The sequence below is a fragment of the Tachyglossus aculeatus genome, chromosome X1, assembly GCF_015852505.1.
Source record: "Tachyglossus aculeatus isolate mTacAcu1 chromosome X1, mTacAcu1.pri, whole genome shotgun sequence".
Taxonomy (NCBI): Eukaryota; Metazoa; Chordata; class Mammalia; order Monotremata; family Tachyglossidae; genus Tachyglossus; species Tachyglossus aculeatus.
In genome coordinates, this window is record NC_052101.1 from 105,315,438 (window position 1) to 105,334,030 (window position 18,593).

Consider the following 18,593-nt stretch of genomic DNA (forward strand, 5'->3'; position numbering starts at 1 on the left):
ATCTCAAGTGTGCTCATGAGTCTTCTTGCTCTTATCACAGAGATTGTATATGCTGCCAGTTGGATCATTTATAGATACCAGAGTCAACATGGGAACAGAACAGTTCCTTGAGGCTGATTGGGAGGGGAAGCCGTAATTTTCCTATTCCATGACTACCTTTCTTTTTTCCCCACTGGTACAATTTCTCTTCCCCGTGTTGTGATCTGCGCTGATGTCTTTGGGCTAGTTAGCAATTTTAAAAATTCCACATCTACATATTTTCCTGCCAAATACAAGTTATTTACATTATGCAAATACTGTTCGACTGCGGGCCGCATGTGGGACTTGGTCTGTCCAATCTGGCTATCTTCTATCTAACTTAGTTTGGAAAACAGGGTAAACACTAAACACCTTAATTAATCAATTTCCATATTTGCCAAGTGGCCCCAGAGAGGCAACGGCTCTGTGCCTTCCCTCAGGTTTACAGCTGAATTTACGAATACTTAATTGAAGCAGCCCAACTGTCTACACAGGTGCCAACATCTGTCAGTGAATCACTACTTACCATCCTAGGTGGACTGTGGGATAAAGTATAGGAGATTAGATGTGGAATCAACCAGGAAGCCATGTGAGTAGAAACTGCCAAGATGGGGTCTCCTGTGAGCCCACCCTGCCAGGGACTTAAAGACAGGATAGAAGAAGCTCACTTACGCTACTGAAGGCTGAGCTGAGGCCGTTGTTAGGTAGGGACCGTCTCTATATGTTGCCAACTTGTACTTCCCAAAGCACTTAGTACAGTGCTCTGCACACAGTAAGTGCTCAATAAATACGATTGAATGAATGGTTATGTTGCCAGTTTGTACTTCCCGAGCACTTAGTACAGTGTTCTGCACATAATAAGCACTCAACAAATACGTTGCGAATGCTACGCATTCGTGTAGTAGCAGAGCATGGCCTAGTGGATAGCCTAGTGGAGAAGCAACATGGCCAAATGGATAGAGCACAGGCCTTGGAGTCAGAAGGTCATAGGTTCTAATCCCAGATCTTCATGAGTTCTAATCCCAGCTGCACCACTTGTCTGCTTTGTGACCATGGTCAACTCACTTAACTTCTCTGTGCCTCAATTACCTCATCTGTAAAATGGAGATTGAAATGGTGAGCCCCAGGTAAGACAGGGACTGTGCCCAACCCAATTTGCCTGTAACAATAATAATAATAATAATATTTGTTAAGCGCATACTATGTGCCAAGCACTGTTCTAAGCACTGGAGTAGATACAAGGTAATCAGGTTGTACCACACAAGGCTCACAATCTTAATCCCCATTTTACAGATGAGGTAACTGAGGCACAGAGAAGTTAAGTGAGTTATCCAAAGTCACATAGCTGACAAGTGGCAGAGTTGGAATTAGAACCCATGACCTCTGACTCCCAAGCCTGTGCTTTTTCCACCAAGCCATGCTGCTTCTGTATTGGACCCCAAAGCTTAGTACAGAGCCTGGCACATAGTAAGAGTTTAACAAATACCATAATAATAGTATCAGTAATAGTATTTATTAAGTGTTTTGCTCTGTGCAGAGCACTGTACTAAGTGCTGGGAAAGTATACAGGGTTGGGAATTAGACATTCTCTGGTCCTCAAGGGGCTTACAATCTAAGAATATACAGAGGGAGAAGAGACTGGAGCAGAAACATGAGGAACAATAAAACAATACAGTGTTGGGGAAGGAAAGGGATAATATAAATACCCTGATCTAGGGAATGGGAAGGAAAGAGACCATTTCTATGGGCACCTGCTCCACTCCAAGTCAACAGTAAGATTGTGTGTTAAGGGATGGGGATACTTTTGAAACAATACCAAAATGAACCCGGTAGTGCCAACTGAAAATTGGCTAGAAATCCTGCTGCAAAAAGGAGAAGACATGCCCACTTATTAGCTGATCTGCACCCTTGCCATAGCAACCAGGCATGCACTGTGGCAAAGGTGAAAATTTTTACATAGCAAGGAACTGATTTGAATGGTCATATCAAGTATATGTAACTCACAAACACAGTGAATGGTGTAGGTGGAGAAGAAAGTTACCAACATCACTCTACCCTCTGGACAGCATTCATGTGAACCACAGAGAATAAAGTGTGAATCTGAGATGCCTTTTTTCCCCTCCCAGCTCTGGCACTTGGGTCTTCTTGTTTTTCACCCCTGAGGTTTGTGCACAGGTGTGTCTGTGTGCTGGGATCATCTCTCAGGGCACTCTGCTGAGAGAACAGGGTCGCTGAGGACCCAAGCACTGAATTCTACTCTAATCACATAGCAGGTGCCTCTTGCTGCCATAACAGCTTAGACAGGGAACAAGGTAGGTAACATTGGGTCCTGGCTAACACTAAAACATACGAAAAAGGATAAATATACCAAGTCAAAAGAAAAAGAATCAGTAGGGTGCTGTGGCCAGAAGAGAAGAATTTCAGTCTCCCTGTGACTTGGATATGTCCATTATAGTGTACTCTCCCAAGTGCTTAGTACAGTGCTTTGCACACGGTAAGCACTCAATAAATACAATTGACCGACTGACCTAGAGGCCTAGGCATACCTGTAGTTGCAGCAACAGCTACCATAGCCACTAGTCTTCCCAGGGTTTTGTGGCAGCCTCACACTGCGGCTGTTTCTCTTGTACCTGACTGGGTGGTGGAAGGCAGAATGAGATGGAGTCTTCAATGGCACGGAGGAGGGCCACTGCCAATTCCTGGAGAGGCAGAGTCCAGGAGTGGGGAGAGGAATCTGAGCAGGCACAGCAGCAACTTGTTTCCCCATGGCCTGGCAAGCACAGAACATGTAGGGATCAGGGTCCCTGGGTGATGGGGAGGAAAGGTAGTAGTGTTTCCTGTTCTTTTGTTCCGCTGAGGGGGATGGGAAGGACTGAACATATAGCGAGGTGAGGCTGTAGTTTCTAATTGCTTTGTTCTGCCATGATGGATACAGAAATATTTGAATATTAGCTGACCTTGCTGCTCTCTGCAACACGACCATCATTAGGGCTCTTGCTTGTGGGAGTTCCTGCCCTTCCTTCTACAACTGGTTTCTCCTTCCAGGGGCTGGACCTGCTGCTCTTCTCTCCCTGAGCTGTCCTAATGGCCAGGCTCTCTGGCACCAGCCTTCCTGGCTCCCTCCTCTTACTTCCACCTTCCCTTTCCTCTTGTCCATACTCCTACCATGCTCCAGCTCAATCCACCGCATCGATTGCTGCATGGGAGTTGTCCTTGAACTAATCAAAGCACTTGAAGGTAACCCAGATACTACATTATATAGGCACATATATACATTGCATATATATTTTTTGACTGTTGTCAAGGGGCTGAATACAATTTCTAATTAAGCTTTGTAAATATACAATGTAGATCACTTTCTAAATGTGTAACTTGAGCGATAATTTACCTATACAGTGAGATAAGACTTCCATTACACTACAAGACCAATTACCTAGTTCTTCATTAAATGAAGTTAAGAGCCCAGATTCCATATCTAAAGACTATCTGAAGAGAATATTGCTGGCACAGCACTTTCATTTCTGATAAACCTTCAGGGTAAATTTTCATTACTTAGCAATTGTATGCATTTCCTTGTAAATATTCCTCAGGTTGTGGTGGTATGATCCTTAGGTGCTGAGAAAGCATTTGATAAGATAAAATGGCTGTTTTCCAACTTCAATTTCAGTCTTGCTATGTATAAAGGATCAGAACATTTTATGTCCATTTATCTGAGGCTTTAAAGGCCTTTGGTGCCATCTCTTCCTATTTCCCACTAGACCAATGTGTCAGATAAGAGTATATACTGTCTCCTCTGTTGCCCTTCACAAGGAAAGTTTTTAATAGTCACAGTTCAGGTTGCTCAGAGGAATGGTGAATTATGCATTTAGAAATCTGAAAACAGAATTTCATTATTTGCAGGTAATATGCAGAATTTGATGCCAGACCATAGTAAAGATATCTCCTGCATTTAGTAGATAAAATTGAATGCATTAAAAAAACAGGAAAAAAATAAAATAAAATCATGAAACCAAATTAATCAGGGGACCTAACTGGCAGCTTAATTTTGGGAATATTTTTGCTAAAGAACTTAAGAAAAAGATAAATATGGACTCCCATTTTCACTATTAAAATCGCCATTATATTGTATATGTAGATCATTCATTGACATTCATTTCAATTGAGGATGTAGCTTTCTTGTTAAGAATCAAAAATAAGACTACAAAGCAATCATTGACCAATCACAATAGTTGAAAAGTCAGAAAGCAAATTGATTCAATCCTTAAATTTGTTAAAGCATTCTGGACAGAGCTATCCTCCAATCGATGATGATGATGATGATGATGATGGGAGCTTCTGTCATAAACAAAAAAGGAGCCTTAACTAGTGGCAAAGACTTCAGGGCCAAGAAACTGTGCCAAAGAATTGCTTATAGTCCTAGCGATTTTTGCAGCAAAACCTGATCCCTGCCAGTCATGTTCCCACCTAGGCAATGGGTGCAAGAGAAGGGCAGGGAAAACTTCACTAGCTTGATAATAATGATACTAGTGATATTTAATAAGCACTTACCATATATCAAGCACTGGGGCAGATAGAGGATAAACAGGTCCTACATGGGGCTCACAGTTTAAGTAGGAGGGAGAATATGTATTGAATCCCCATTTTGCAGATGGAAGGAACTGAGGCACAGAAAAGTTAACTTGCTCAAAGTCACACAGCAATTAAGTGGCAGAGCCAACATTAGAACTCATGTCCTCCAATTCCCAGGCCCTTGCTCTTTCCACTAGGCCTTGCTGCTTCACTTGCTTGTTTTATATTTTTCTTCTAGTACATTGCACTACTACTTCAAATGTAAATGGGTCTTGATCCAATGGAGTCACTCCATACTACCATTTCCCATTCTCAGATGCTTAAGGTAGAACTTGGCCCCTCATCCTCTTCCCCTTATTCATTTGGTGGGGGGAAAAAAGCCAATCCAATTGTTGGGTTAAACCTTGCTTTGTTTTATTATTGGCTTAACATTAGTTGTTTCCTTTAGAAACTAGCCAGTAGTAACTAACTTTCTTACTGAATTCTTTATTTGGCATAATAGGTCTGGAGTACACTAGTACCCAGAGCATAGGGACTATCTCAGCCCCACACACTTCACTCCCAAAATAGCAACCCACTTACCGTACCTCAATATCATGCATCAAGTCACCAACCCCTTGTCTATGTCCACTCCATCCCCCTTCAATGACATCTGACAGACCACCATCCTCCTCACCTTCAAAACTCTCCTAAAAATCACATTTTAGACTGTGAGCCCACTGTTGGGTAGGGACTGTCTCTATATGTTGCCAATTTGTACTTCCCAAGCACTTAGTACAGTGCTCTGCACATAGTAAGCGCTCAATAAATACGATTGATGATGATGATGATTCCCTTCAACAGACCTTCCCCAACTAAGCCCTCATTTTCCCTCCCCTCTGAGTCACATATATACTTAGATCTGTACCCTGAAAGCACTTGATATTCACTCTATCCTCAGCCCCACAGCACAAACACATATCTGTATATCTGTAATTCATTTTAATGTCTGTAGTCTCCTCTAGGTTGTAAGCTCCTTGCGGGCAGGGAATGTGTCCATTTATTCATTCAATCATATTTATTGAGCACTTACTGTGTCAGAGCACTGTACTAAGCGCTTGGAAACTACAATTCAGCAATAGAGACAATCCCTGCCCACATGGGGGCTTACAGTCTAGAAGGGGGAAGACAGACATCAAAACAAGTAAACAGGCATCAATATAAATAAAATTATAGATATGTACACATCAAAACAAGCATACAGGCATCAATATAAGTAAACAGAATTATACATATATATATATAACGACATAAGTGCTGTGGGGTGGGGAGTGGGGGTAAAAACAAAGGGAGTGAGTTGAGGTGATGCGGATGGGGGGGAGCTTAGTCTGGGAAGGCCTCTTGGAGAAGGTGAGCCTTCAGTAGGGCTTTGAAGGTGGGGGGCGGGAGGGTGATCTTTTGGCAGATTTGAGGAAAGAGGGCATTCCAGGCCAAAGGTAGGACGTGGGCCAGGGGATGACAGCGGGACAGGTGAGATTGAGGCATGGTGAAAAGGTTAGTGCCAGAAGAGCGGAGTGAGCAGGCTGGGCATGTGCCAAGCACTTAACGAAGCACTGGGAACTAGACCTAGCTGAGCACCTATCTCACAGCAGGGGTAAGCTGCTTGAATCATGGCTCTGAGATGGCTGAGGTGGTCCTAGTGCCTGAATTCCCCCCAAAAGCACCCCGTGGCATGAGTGGTCTGATGTTGCTCCTTTCCAGAGAAGACTGGGATGCCAAAGCGGGAGCACTGGGTTTAGGCCAGAAACCACTTGTCTGGTCACTGGCCCACTAGGCTGTCCCTCCGGGGGGGGGGGGAAGACCCCAGCCAGAGGAGGCCCCCCCGGATGTGGGGAGACCCTGAGAATGCAGCAGAAGCATCTCCGCATGCTGGTTCAGAAGATGAGGCTGTACAGAGGCTATTCCGCTGGATTCCCGGGGGCCAGTGGCTCAGTCGCCTCAGTCACTCGGTCAGCTTCCTCACCTTCTGCGCCACCTCTATGGGCTTCTACTGCTGGTAAATCGAGAGCAACTTTTGAGGCTGGGTAGGACCCACACTCTCCCAAGGCTCTGGATTTTGGGACCTGCTCAGGCAAAGACAGGCTCTCTGGGAGGCATTTAAATGATGATCTCTTTTCTTGGCTTTATTCTAGAAGCCAATGTGTCCTATTGGGTTAAAATCTAGGAAGATACACTCAATCCAACTGTCTTCCCCAAGTTTCCCAAAGATAGTCTCATGTCCGAGGAGTTTCAAGGAGTCTGGCCTCCCGCAGCATGCCATCCTGGTAAAGCCTTAGGTTCTATGGCCTCAGCCCCAATAAGGTGTCTCATCGCAGGTCTTCGATATTTTTTTCTTTGTTCCGCGGCCCCCTGTTGTATTTATTGAGCACTTGGGTGCAGACCACTGCACTAAGTGCTCGGGAGGGTACAACTGATCAATCCCTAGTTTAGAGCTGTCCACAGGAATGCACTCAATAAATGATTTTGACAAGGATGTTGTGAGCTGTTGAAAAATGAAACACTACAGCATTTATAACTCACTACTCGTTGACTGTTACTAAACTCATGTTTGCCATGATTTTGAGTCAGGGTTTTAACTGTTCAAAGCAAAACAAGTAGATCACCATCCCCTACATCAGGTAGGAGACATTTATCTATAATTCTTTCACCCCAGCTGAAAGTATCATTTCCACACCTCAAGGGAGTGTTGTAGCTTGGGGATTTCTATACACAGCCAAAGTTGGTATTGTAGATCTTTATATATCTCTGTTTTCATGTCTTAGATTCACCTCTGTTTTGGCCTTCCCATAGACAGTGACAGGGTCTGGAACATCCAAGGGAAGTGGATAATTGAAGTTATCTCATTGATTTGCACCACAATGACTCTGTCTGGACAAGCTTCAGTTAAATATAAAATAAAGTATAAGTATTCAGCTTCCTTTTTAAAGCCTCACAGCACTGATATAAGCGATTGTCATCTAAGTCAAGTCATTTTTGAGGATTGGCACTTCAAGTAATTGAAAGCGTCGATCTTGAATACAAAAAGCCATGGAGACAAAATGTCAAAAAGTGGCCTTAAGCCATTTCTCTTAACTTTTGACAATAGGTATTGCCAGCTTTTGATATTCGATTACTGACACTGCTAGCTTTCAGACTGTGCAAACTCTCAGTCAGTAGACATTTAATTTGTGAATATGTATCTTTCTGCACTCTTAATAATAATGATGGTATTTGTTAAGTGCTTACTATGTGCTAAGCACTGTGCTAAACACTGGGGTAGATACAAGGTTTTCAGGTTGTCTCACGTGGGGCTCACAGTTTAATCCCCATTTTACAGATAACAGACACAGAGAAGTTAAGTGACTTGCCCAAAGTCACGCAGCTGACAAATAGTGGAGCTGGGATTAGAACCCATGACCTCTGACTTCCAAGCCAGTGCTCTTACCACTGAGCCACACTGCTTCTCTGAGGTAGCTACACTTCTGACTTATGGTACCTTGGCTATTTCAATTCATATGTTTCTTTTTTCCTCATGCGTAAAATAAAATTATTTGTCCTCTGCTTCCTAATAGACAAGGGGTAAGGGCTCTGAAATCCATAACTGGTTGACCCTTTTAAAGAGCACTAATGCATGCAAATACACAAGAAATACTAAATTGGAACTTTTAGTACATAGGATGGAAACATCCTTGATGACTAGAGAGGGAGTAAAAGCTACCCCTATATCTATTAACTTTGAACCTAGAATTCTTTCATGATCACTTGCATTTTGCATTGTATTCTGCCTAAATGATTCATTAGTAGATATTAGATTAAAATTATTTTCATCCTCACCCAAAACCTCCAAAAAAAATGAGAACTGACAAAGCAAATGGTAAACATACCAGGAGTGATATGTAACAGTGAAAATTTGGGATATATATTGTGAATCTGCAAGTCCAAGAAAATATGCAGCCCTATTTATTGACTTTTTAGTGAGGAAGAGACTCCCTGGGATCTGAGGACACCAAGATGGACACTTAGAGACTCCCAGATACACCAGGCTACTCAGCTAACCCAACACCTCCCACCTGACAGGTCAGATAAGAACTAGTCACTCAGGTTTTGGGATGGGGCCAAAGTAGTACCCTGACATAGTCCATCAAATCAACCAATCAATGGAATTTATTGACTACTTATTGTGTTTTCCAGAGCACTGTACTAGACTTGGAAGAATACAATACATTCAGGAAGATAGATAAGAGTCCTACCCATAAGGAGCTTACAGTCTAAATGTTCTTAAACATTTCATCTGGGCCTACCCTCAGAGTGGAAAGCAATTCAGATTGATGTCCACTTTAATTTTAAGTGAAAACCTGAGGAAAAAAGGGTGTGAGGTACTCCAGCCACATAGTAATTAAGAAGAGAGGCTATATTGAGTATGAAGGTTATTTCTGCCTGTGAAAAGACAATTCCACCTGTGAACCTTAAGATGAAGAAGGTTGTCAGGAATCCGGAGGTAGGTCAAAGGGTGTATTTCATTACTGTACATCACAGCAAGGGTCAGAGAAGGGGCGAGCAAGATGGGTGACCACCCCAGCCAGACATTGCATCCAGTGCTGAGCCTTCCCTTGACACCGGATCTCCCTCACTGCTATTTCACATATTTCTTCCTGGGCTGAGGTTTCTCCCCAGATTCCTGCATCTCCCAATTCTCAGTCTGCTCACTCTCAAAGTTGCTATTTAAGGCCCTTAATAACAAAGGAGCAGGTAGAATTTTGGAAATTATTAGGTTTCAAGAAGCCTCCTAAAGAAGGAGCCAGTGAGGGCAAATTGATAAAATCATTATGATTAGCAAATGAGCACAATTAAACTTGACATGAGTAGTGTGTGCAACTGGAGACCATCAAACAGATATTCATTTCTAATCCTTCTCAAAGTAATAAACACTAGAATTGCTGTTTGTCAAGAATGATAATCAAAAGAAATAATTTCAGCTTCACACATCACTAATGAGAGCGTAGTCACTATGGGAATAGAACTGTCCACACCTTCTGAAGAGGAATCAAGTGAGATGAAAAAAAGCCTCTTTAGTTTGTTACATAAATGTTCATGTCAGGAACAGACATGTTAACGTTTTTCATTAAAATCCAGTTTCAATATTATTCCCAAGTTTGCCATTAAGACAAATAAGCTGTTTACAACCAGGTTCTGATGCATGAACTTTTTCATTCTATGCATGTCACACATTCCATGTTGCATTTCATGTAAATGACTGTCTCATTTCATGCTTTTCAATGCCCATTCTCTACAAACAAGCTCTTAATCCACTGAGCCAGCTGCCCTTCCTTCACTCTTCTATAATATTCTCCAATTCAGTGGATCTAAATCATTAACGGTCAAAAGCCTCAAGCTGATGTCAATAGGGATGAAACTTGGATTTAGAGGTAACCAAGAATGATCCTAGGGGACAGTCCCAATTCTCTGCTCAAATATCTCCTATTCATTCATTCATTCATTCAATCATATTTATTGAGCGCTTACTGTGCGCAGAGCACCTACAAGTAATGTTCTTGGCACAGAATACGGAGACAATTCTGTGAAGTGATTGAAGCACTGGGATTTGGACTGGAAAACTCTCTATCAACTGCATTTACCATCTTTCCATTGCTCCTTCCCTTCTGTAACTGTTGTTCCCAACTCCTCTATTTAAAAAAAAAAGTTCAATAATTTCTTTATAGACCATCTTGACATCTCCAGAGACAAGTGCTAAGACAATACAAAGTTAATTAAAACCTAATACCCTAATGAATGTTTCCAACGGTCAAAACATAGGACCAAGACAGAATTATTAGGCTTTATACCTCAACACTGTTTGTTGTGATATATCACACATACTTAGTTTTGTCAGCTCTAAAATGAGGTTAGTTTTCAGGTATAGAAATATCATTTAAGGATTAGGCTTAAAGCTTAAAAAGAACAAAAAAAACCTTAGTGCCTATCCTACTGAGAGCTCACCTCTTCCAGGATGCCTTCCCAGCCTGAGCCCCCTTTTTCCTCTCCTCCACCCCATCCCTCCCACCCTACCTCCTTCCCCTCCCCACAGCACCTGTATGTTTGTACAGATTTATTACTCTATTTTACTTGTACATATTTATTATTCTATTTATTTTGTTAATGATGTGCATCTAGCTTTATTTCTATTTATTATGATGACTTGACACCTGTCTAATGGGGGCCCCCCCATGCACCATGGAAAGGTTGCAGATATTGTTTGAATGCACGCGGTTCTGTTGCCATATCTGGTATGGGCCTTAGACCCTGCAGCCCACTGGCTGGGTCCAGGAACCAAACCAAATAAGGAGGTAGACTCCGCCCAGCTCTGCACCAAATCTGTACCAAATCTGCACCAATCCAGTCCCCACTGTTTTCAAATCTACTAATCACTGTGATCAGCAACAGCAGTATATAAGCCCATTGTATCGGGCACTCGGGGCCTTTTCCCTTAAGGAAATGAGCCCGCCGGGTGCGTTACCCCCTATTCGGTCTTCGGCCTTCCCAATAAAACTTTATTAAAACTTTCGGCAGTCACACGCTAACTAATTCTTTAGTCGCCCGGAGACTTGGTGGCCATGCGGAACAACTGCCGCCATCATGTCCACATGTTTTGTTTTGTTGTCTGTCTCCCCCTTCTAGACTGTGAGCCCGTTGTTGGGTAGGGACCGTCTCTATAATGTTGCCAACTTGTACTTCCCAAGCGCATGGTACAGTGCTCTGCACATAATAAGTGCTCAATAAATACGACTGAATGAATGAATGAATAACATTTTCCCAATACACATATGAAAATTAGGGCTACGAGTGGCTATTCAAAAGGTTGGTTCTCACTAACCTGAAAACAAAATTCAGAATATACATGCTTATGTTGTTACATTCTTGCTATAGATTATTCAAAATGGGGAGTTTTCCCTGTTCTTTAGCTCTGAAGACTTGGAATACATTTGAAATATTACAACAAAGCAGAAGTTACTAGTGTCCTCTGTTGGTGAAACTGAAGACTACAAGAAAATAGTCATTACTGTATTTATTTTAATGAGTACCATTTTGGAGAGCCACTGAAGCATCATAAAAAGATAGGATCATTTATTATGGGATCATACTTTTGCATTTCTTCTAATTTTGTTTTTAAAGCTTTTCTAAAAAAAAATGGTAGCTTCTACCAAGAGCATGCCACACCTGACTTCACAATAGTGATAGTTATGTGGCTATTTCATGACATTACCCACGACCATTCAGGCATACAATCTTCAAATTTAAACAAACAAAAAAAAAAACTGAGTGCACTCTTCCCTCACCACTCCCTACTACTTTAAACCTTAATATTTTCCAGCAGGACAAAAAACTGGTGCATTCCTTATGGATACAAAAATCACTCACTGATCTCAATTGTTACATTATGGGATTTTTATAAAGTTGAGTTGTCAGCTATTCTGTAGGAAAACTGTAATGACTTTTAGTGCTGTTTCACCACAATCTGATCATGTTCTCTCTAGATAACGTAGAAGATAATGTCTGGGACTACTGCATCAAGCTGGTCTAATATGTTTATCTCTGTTCTTTATAAGAACACATGCCTTTAGATATAGCATCAGACATGTACACTAGCAGTGATGAGAACTAAATGTATTACATTGTCTAAGTGTTTAGATAAATTCAATAGGGAAAGATGCAGTCTGCAGCACATCAGTACTTCAACATTGGAAAACCTGATTGCTAGTGGCACTGTAGATAGAACCTATTGATCTGTAACAAGCAACAGACCCTGCTGATCTGACACATTTTAAAGTAAATATTTTAAAACATATTTGAGAAAAAATATTACTTAACCACATACTCTTGGAAATCTGGGCAAGCTTGTCATTAGCCTTGTCTCTGAGAAACTATAGATTTCATTTCCCTAAAGGCAAACTAGTAACGTGAAATGAATTATTTCATTCTGTTCCTAGAAGGGGTGGGGGAAAATAACTAAACATGCTTATTAAGATATAGCATGTTTGAACATTTTCTTAAATCTTTTTTTTCTCTGATTCCGGACTCTATCATTTTATCTCCCATATGCTTAAAGGAGAACTGAATTTATCATTTGTGATCTAAGCAGTCATAATTTTGCCACAGATAAATTTAAGTTATAGAAGAAAGTAATTCCATTAAAGAGGTCTTTTTTAATGGAATTTATTAAGTGCTTACTATGTGCAAAGCACTGTTCTAAGCGCTGGGGAGGTTACAAGGTGATCAGGTTGTCCCACAGGGGGCTCACAGTCTCAATCCCCATTTTACAGATGAGGTAACAGGCACAGAGAAGTTAAGTGACTTGTCCAAAGTCACACAGCTGACAAGTGGTGGAGCGTCACCATTTATGTCTCACATTGTCCGGGGACGGGTTTGTTCAGTAATCAGCGAGAGCGAGAGAGCGAGAGAGGTCAGGGACGGAAAGCCTGAGTTTCATATAAAATTTATTCCGCGAGGCGAATTGAATTATGTAATTGTTTAGGCGCAATGGATTGAACTTCCCTTTAGGGAGGAATGTAATCAATTAGCAATATTAGAGCTTCCCTAATGGGAGGAAGGCACTCATACATTAGTTGCACGGTGGGTGCTCTCACCAGGTGCTCGCCCTCCACGGGAGGAGTCCGCTTGAGTTCCCCGCCACGTGTTTTCCCACCCGAGAAGAATTCACTTCTATGCGTTGCCCGTGTGCGTGGTGAGGCGGCTAGCTCTCACCACATGGGAGGAACCCACTTCTGTTCCCCATCCGCAGTGGGGCACCTGGCCCCCACCCACAGACATTCAGCGAGACACTCACCCGTCCCGCGGCCCTTCCCTCAGTATGTTGGTTCTGGTTGCAGGGCGGCCGTCTGGCGTTTTGGGCAGAGAGAGAGAGGCACGTGGGCTGCCGCGGCTGCGGTTGCTCCTACTGCTGCTGCCCGTCTCATTCTCACGGCAGTCATTCTGCCAACTCAAATGTGTCCTTGCCTTATATCTTCTTTCACTGTTACAAAAACACATGTCAAGGCCATATCATTTTAACTCTGTAAAGCACACTGCATCCATCACTGACCACAAAGTTTTATCAGAAGATCTACCCAAGGCATTCTTAGTCTTCTGCCGAGATGTTTCCACTTCTGTTTATAGAAGGGTCAACGATTGCCCCACCTGTGAGTTACATGGGGTTCAATGAAGGATGATCATAATTGTGAACTATGACATATTTATCCGACAAAGTCCTCGAAGATGAGTGGGTAAGCTGCCACAGTAATGCCACCACCTCATTCATTTTCTAAGAGGTTTAAATTACTTTAACCGCCAGCCCAGTAACAAGGGGGCAGAGCCAGAGGATGGTGTTGGGGGGGAACATTCTGGAGAGCCTAGTTCCTAACCCCTCCCACTGTGGCCTCTGCCCTCCTCCATTGACAGCACCCCTCCAGGAGCTCCCTTTTGCTTCCTCTGTCCCCCCGAAGGGGTGGAAGATGCCTGACTGGGGCTATGGAAAGCAACGTCCTGAGAAGCCAGGACAGAGTTGCTTGGGTTTTTCTTCCCCTTCTCCCTCCTGAGGAGCCAGGATGCAGCACTGTTTGGCTTGTGAGTTCAGCAGGTGGCACAGCCCTCTTCCCTTCCCCCACCAGGACTTAGTGTTGTGAGGCCAGGAGGAAATCAGTGTGACAGGGCAAATCCATCAATGAGTGGTATTCATTGAGCAGTTACTGTGTGCAGAGTAATAATAATGATAATAATGGCATTTATTAAGCGCTTACTATATGCAAAGCACTGTTCTAAGTGCCAGGGAGGTTACAAGGTGATCAGGTTGTCCCATGGGGGCTCGCAGTCTTTATCCCCATTTTACAGATGAGGGAACTGAGGCCCAGAGAAGTTAAGTGACTTGCCCAAAGTCACACAGCTGACAAGTGGCAGAGCCAGGATTTGAAACCATGACTTCTGATGCCAAAGCCCGGGCTCTTTCCACTGAGCCACGCTGCTTCTCTAACTGTACTAAGCAACTGGGAGAGTACAATACAAAAGAGTTAGTAGACACACAATCTGCCCACAGTGAGTGCATAGTCTAGAGGATGGGGAAAAATATTGATTTTGATTTTTCATATAATCTGTGCCACTATGATTTTACTGCATCAGAAGATTGGATGATCCTCCATTCAGATCCTGTCTGCAGGAACCAGTCAGAGGATGTGTCAAATTAACCCCTTCAACTGGGTGGAGGACGATCACACACGGGTAACCAGGGATTCATTCAAATGTATTTACTGAGCGCTTCCTGTATGCAAAGCACCGAACTAAACACTTGTGAGAGTACATTATAAAAACAGACACACTTCTGCCCACAACGAGGTCACAGTCTAGAGGGGGAGACAGACATTAATGTATGAGAAGCAGCATGGCTCAGTGGAAAGAGCACGGGCTTGGGAGTCAGAGGTCATGGGTTCTAATCCTGACTCCACCTGTTGTCAGCTGTATGACTTTGGGCAAGTCACTTAACTTCTCTGGGTCTCAGCTACCTCATCTGTAAAATGGGGATTAAGACTCTGAGCCCCCCGTGGGACAACCTGATTACCTTGTATTTCCCCCAGTACTTAGAACAGTGCTTGGCACATAGTAAGCACTTAATAAATGCCATCAATTAATATGCAAATAGACAAATAAATTGCAGATATATACAGGTATATACATATATACTGTGGGGATGGGAGGGAGGATAAATGATGGAGCAAGTAAGAGTGGCACAGAAGGGAGTGAGGCCAGGGAGAGCAATTATCTGTAGAGAAGCAGCATGGCTCAGTGGAAAGAGCCCGGGCTTGGGAGTCAGAGGTCTTGGGTTCTAATCCCGGCTCCAGCGCTTGTCAGCTGTGTGACCTTGGGCAAGTCACTTAACTTCTCTGGGACTCAGTTCCCTGATCTGGAAAATGGGGATTAACTGTGAGCCCCACGTGGGACAACCTGATCCCCTTGTATCTTCCCCAGTGCTTAGAACAGTGCTTTGCACATAGTAAGCACTTAACAAATGCCATTATTATTATTATTATTATTATTATTATTATTATTATTATTATTATTAGTATCTGTCTGATATGAGGCGGGAAGGCATTCCAGGCCAGAGGTAGGATTTGGGCAAGAAGGGTGGCAGTAATCCAATCAAACAATTTAGGCACTGTACACCTCTACTGTGTACCCCTATATGGCCAAACCATCATTGTTCTGTTTCAAAAGTAACCTGTACTATGTCTAGTCTGCTTCCTCATGGAATGTGTTTTTAGCATGAGACTTTGCCCAAGGGGCTCTCACTCAGAGTTGTAGCCAATATCAGTTTCATAAATTATAGCATACATTAGTAGTAATAATATTCATTAAGCGCTTACTTTATGTAGAGCACTGTACTAAGGGCTGGGATAGAATAGCCAAGTGGGTATTAGAAACTACCCCTGTCCCTTCTCTGTGCTTCTCTGTGCCTCATCTGTAAAATGGGGATTGGGAATGTGAGCTCCACGTGGGACAGGGACTGTGTCCAACAATTTGCTTGTATCCACCCCAGTACCATGCCTGGCTCATAGTAAGTGCTTAACAAATATCACAATTATTATTGATATATTGACCAGTGCTTTATCTGTAGATCATTAGTGGCCAAAATAGTCTTTTTTTTTACATCGAACTCCTCAGGCATTCTAACTCTTCAGAAATCGATCCATGGTATATTTGTCCTGCTGCTACACACCATCAGTGTGCTGTGGCAAGCTCTATCTACCACCTCCAAGAAATAAAACTAGATATCGCTTTTCAGTTTTTCAATTTCTTCACCATTTACATGAATGAGTACTTCTAGGCAATTGTCTTTGCTAAGCCATTTGGTCTCTAGGTTAACATTATACAATTTTACCTTGTAATACTTTCATTTTCCTTTCTGATTCCCCTGCACCCTTTGCAAATAGAACTCAGGAACCAGCAAGGAGGAGGGTACCAATTCCTTGCCATTGATATTGACTACCTTCTTTGTTGATCTCGACTCTGATATGGCTGTAATCAGCTTTGGCAAGATTGTGTTAATGTGCTTGACTTCTCTGAATAGGTTTATATAGTATGGGCTATTGAACATCATGAATTCTATTACATAATTTCAGCTTATCTATTTCAGCAGGTCTGGGTGTGTAGAGAGGATTCCAGTTTCATTGAGAAGCAGCATGGCCTAGTGGAAAAAGCAGGGGCTTGGGGGTCAGAAGACCTGGGTTCTTCATTCTGGCTCTGACCCTTGCCTGCTATACGACCTCAGGCAGGACAACTTCTCTGTGCTTCAGATTCCTCATCAGTAACATGGGGATTCAATACCTGTTCTCTCCTCCCTAGGCTGTGAGCCCCAAGTGGGACAAGGACTATGTCTGATCTGTCACCTATCTACCCCAGTGCTTAGTACAGTGCTTGGCACATAAGTGCTCAAATACCACAACTGCTAATTATTATTCAGTGCATTTAAAGTCACTCTCAGGGTGGCACCTGGAGAGTTTCCAGTACTCTACCAGTCTCAACTATGGGAAGGAGAGTCAAGCAGAGGCATATCCATTCCATTCCTAGCTTGGGCAGTGGCTTGCAAGTGGAAGGCAATCTGCTACAAGTCAAAACTCACCTATGCTAGGCAGCAGAGGCATGGGAGAGAGTCGAGGGCAGAGACTCAAGTTTACTGCGTGGAAGGAGGCAATGGTAACCTACTTCTGTATTTTTACCAAGAAAACTCTATGGCTACACTACCAGAATGATTGCAGATGGAGGTGGGGTGATCTGGGAGAGATGTGTCCATGGTGTCACTATGGGTCATAGATAATAATAATAATAATAATAGCATTTGTTAAGCACTTACTACATGCAAAGCACCATTTTAAGTGCTGTGGGGGGGATACAAGGTGATCAGGTTGTCCCACATGGGGCTCACAGTCTTAATCCCCATTTTACAGATGAGGTAACTGAGGCTCAGAGAAGTTAAGTGACTTGCCCAAGGTCACACAGCAGACATGTGGCAGAGCCGGGATTAGAACCCAGGACCTTCTGACTCCCAAGCTCTTTCCACTGAGCCAAGCTGCTTCTCTAACAAAGAAAAAGTAGAATAAGAATACAAGACAAGGCTAAATAAGATGGGGTGGGGGGAGAAAAGTATGGGGGAAGGAACAAGAATCAACAAAAATAATGAATGGTGATAAAAAGGATGCAAAATTGAGTCAGAAAGAGGACAAAATGCAGACCAATAAGAGCAGCAGCAGCTAAGTGAAGTCAAGGAATAACTTCTCAAATTTCATTACTACAGCCATACGTATTAGTGGAAAAAAATATTTTAACAATAGATTAAGGAAAAACTGCTTCCTCTTTTATTCAACAGTACAAGACAAGAACATAAAGTATTTACTTTCATAGTAATTTTTTGTTCATTAATACAAGAAATTGGGATTTACTATTTTCAGTATTTTGATGGTGTTGTGGTCAATAGTGGAGTTTCCTGAGCAGAATCCAGTTTTCTGTTGCATGTAGTTGGAGGTTATTCCTAATGTAGTGTATCATGACTAATGAAGAATGCATTTATTTGTGAGGGGAGATCAAGGAGAAAATAATTTAAGATATTCAAACTCCTGTCTCAACAATAAAGGTAATGTTCTTTGCCATGAACTTCATCTGTATTTTAAGATATACCAGTCAAACATTCCGTTTCCCTGTGCATGTCCTCCAGAATTACATCAAGGGTCATTCTTGAACACCTCTTTATTCAGAAAAGTAAATGCTACTGAAGGATTTTGTACACCTCAGAACTGTTTACTGCATGTGAGCTCACTGTGGACAGGAAATGTGCCTGCTTGTTGTACTCTCCCAAGCACTTAGTATAGTGCTTTGCATCATCATCAATCGTATTTATTGAGCACTTACTATGTGCAGAGCACTGTACTAAGTGCTTTACAGGGTAGATGCTT

The 18,593-nt window shown here is 42.5% G+C and overlaps 1 non-coding gene across 1 annotated transcript; it reads left to right on the forward strand.

Moving 5' to 3' along the window:
• The first annotated feature begins 17,119 nt into the window (after positions 1–17,119).
• Positions 17,120–17,256, forward strand: LOC119920662. The gene has a single exon (XR_005448393.1). It is a non-coding gene; the product is annotated as a small nucleolar RNA SNORA7 (small nucleolar RNA).
• The last annotated feature ends 1,337 nt before the right edge of the window (positions 17,257–18,593 follow it).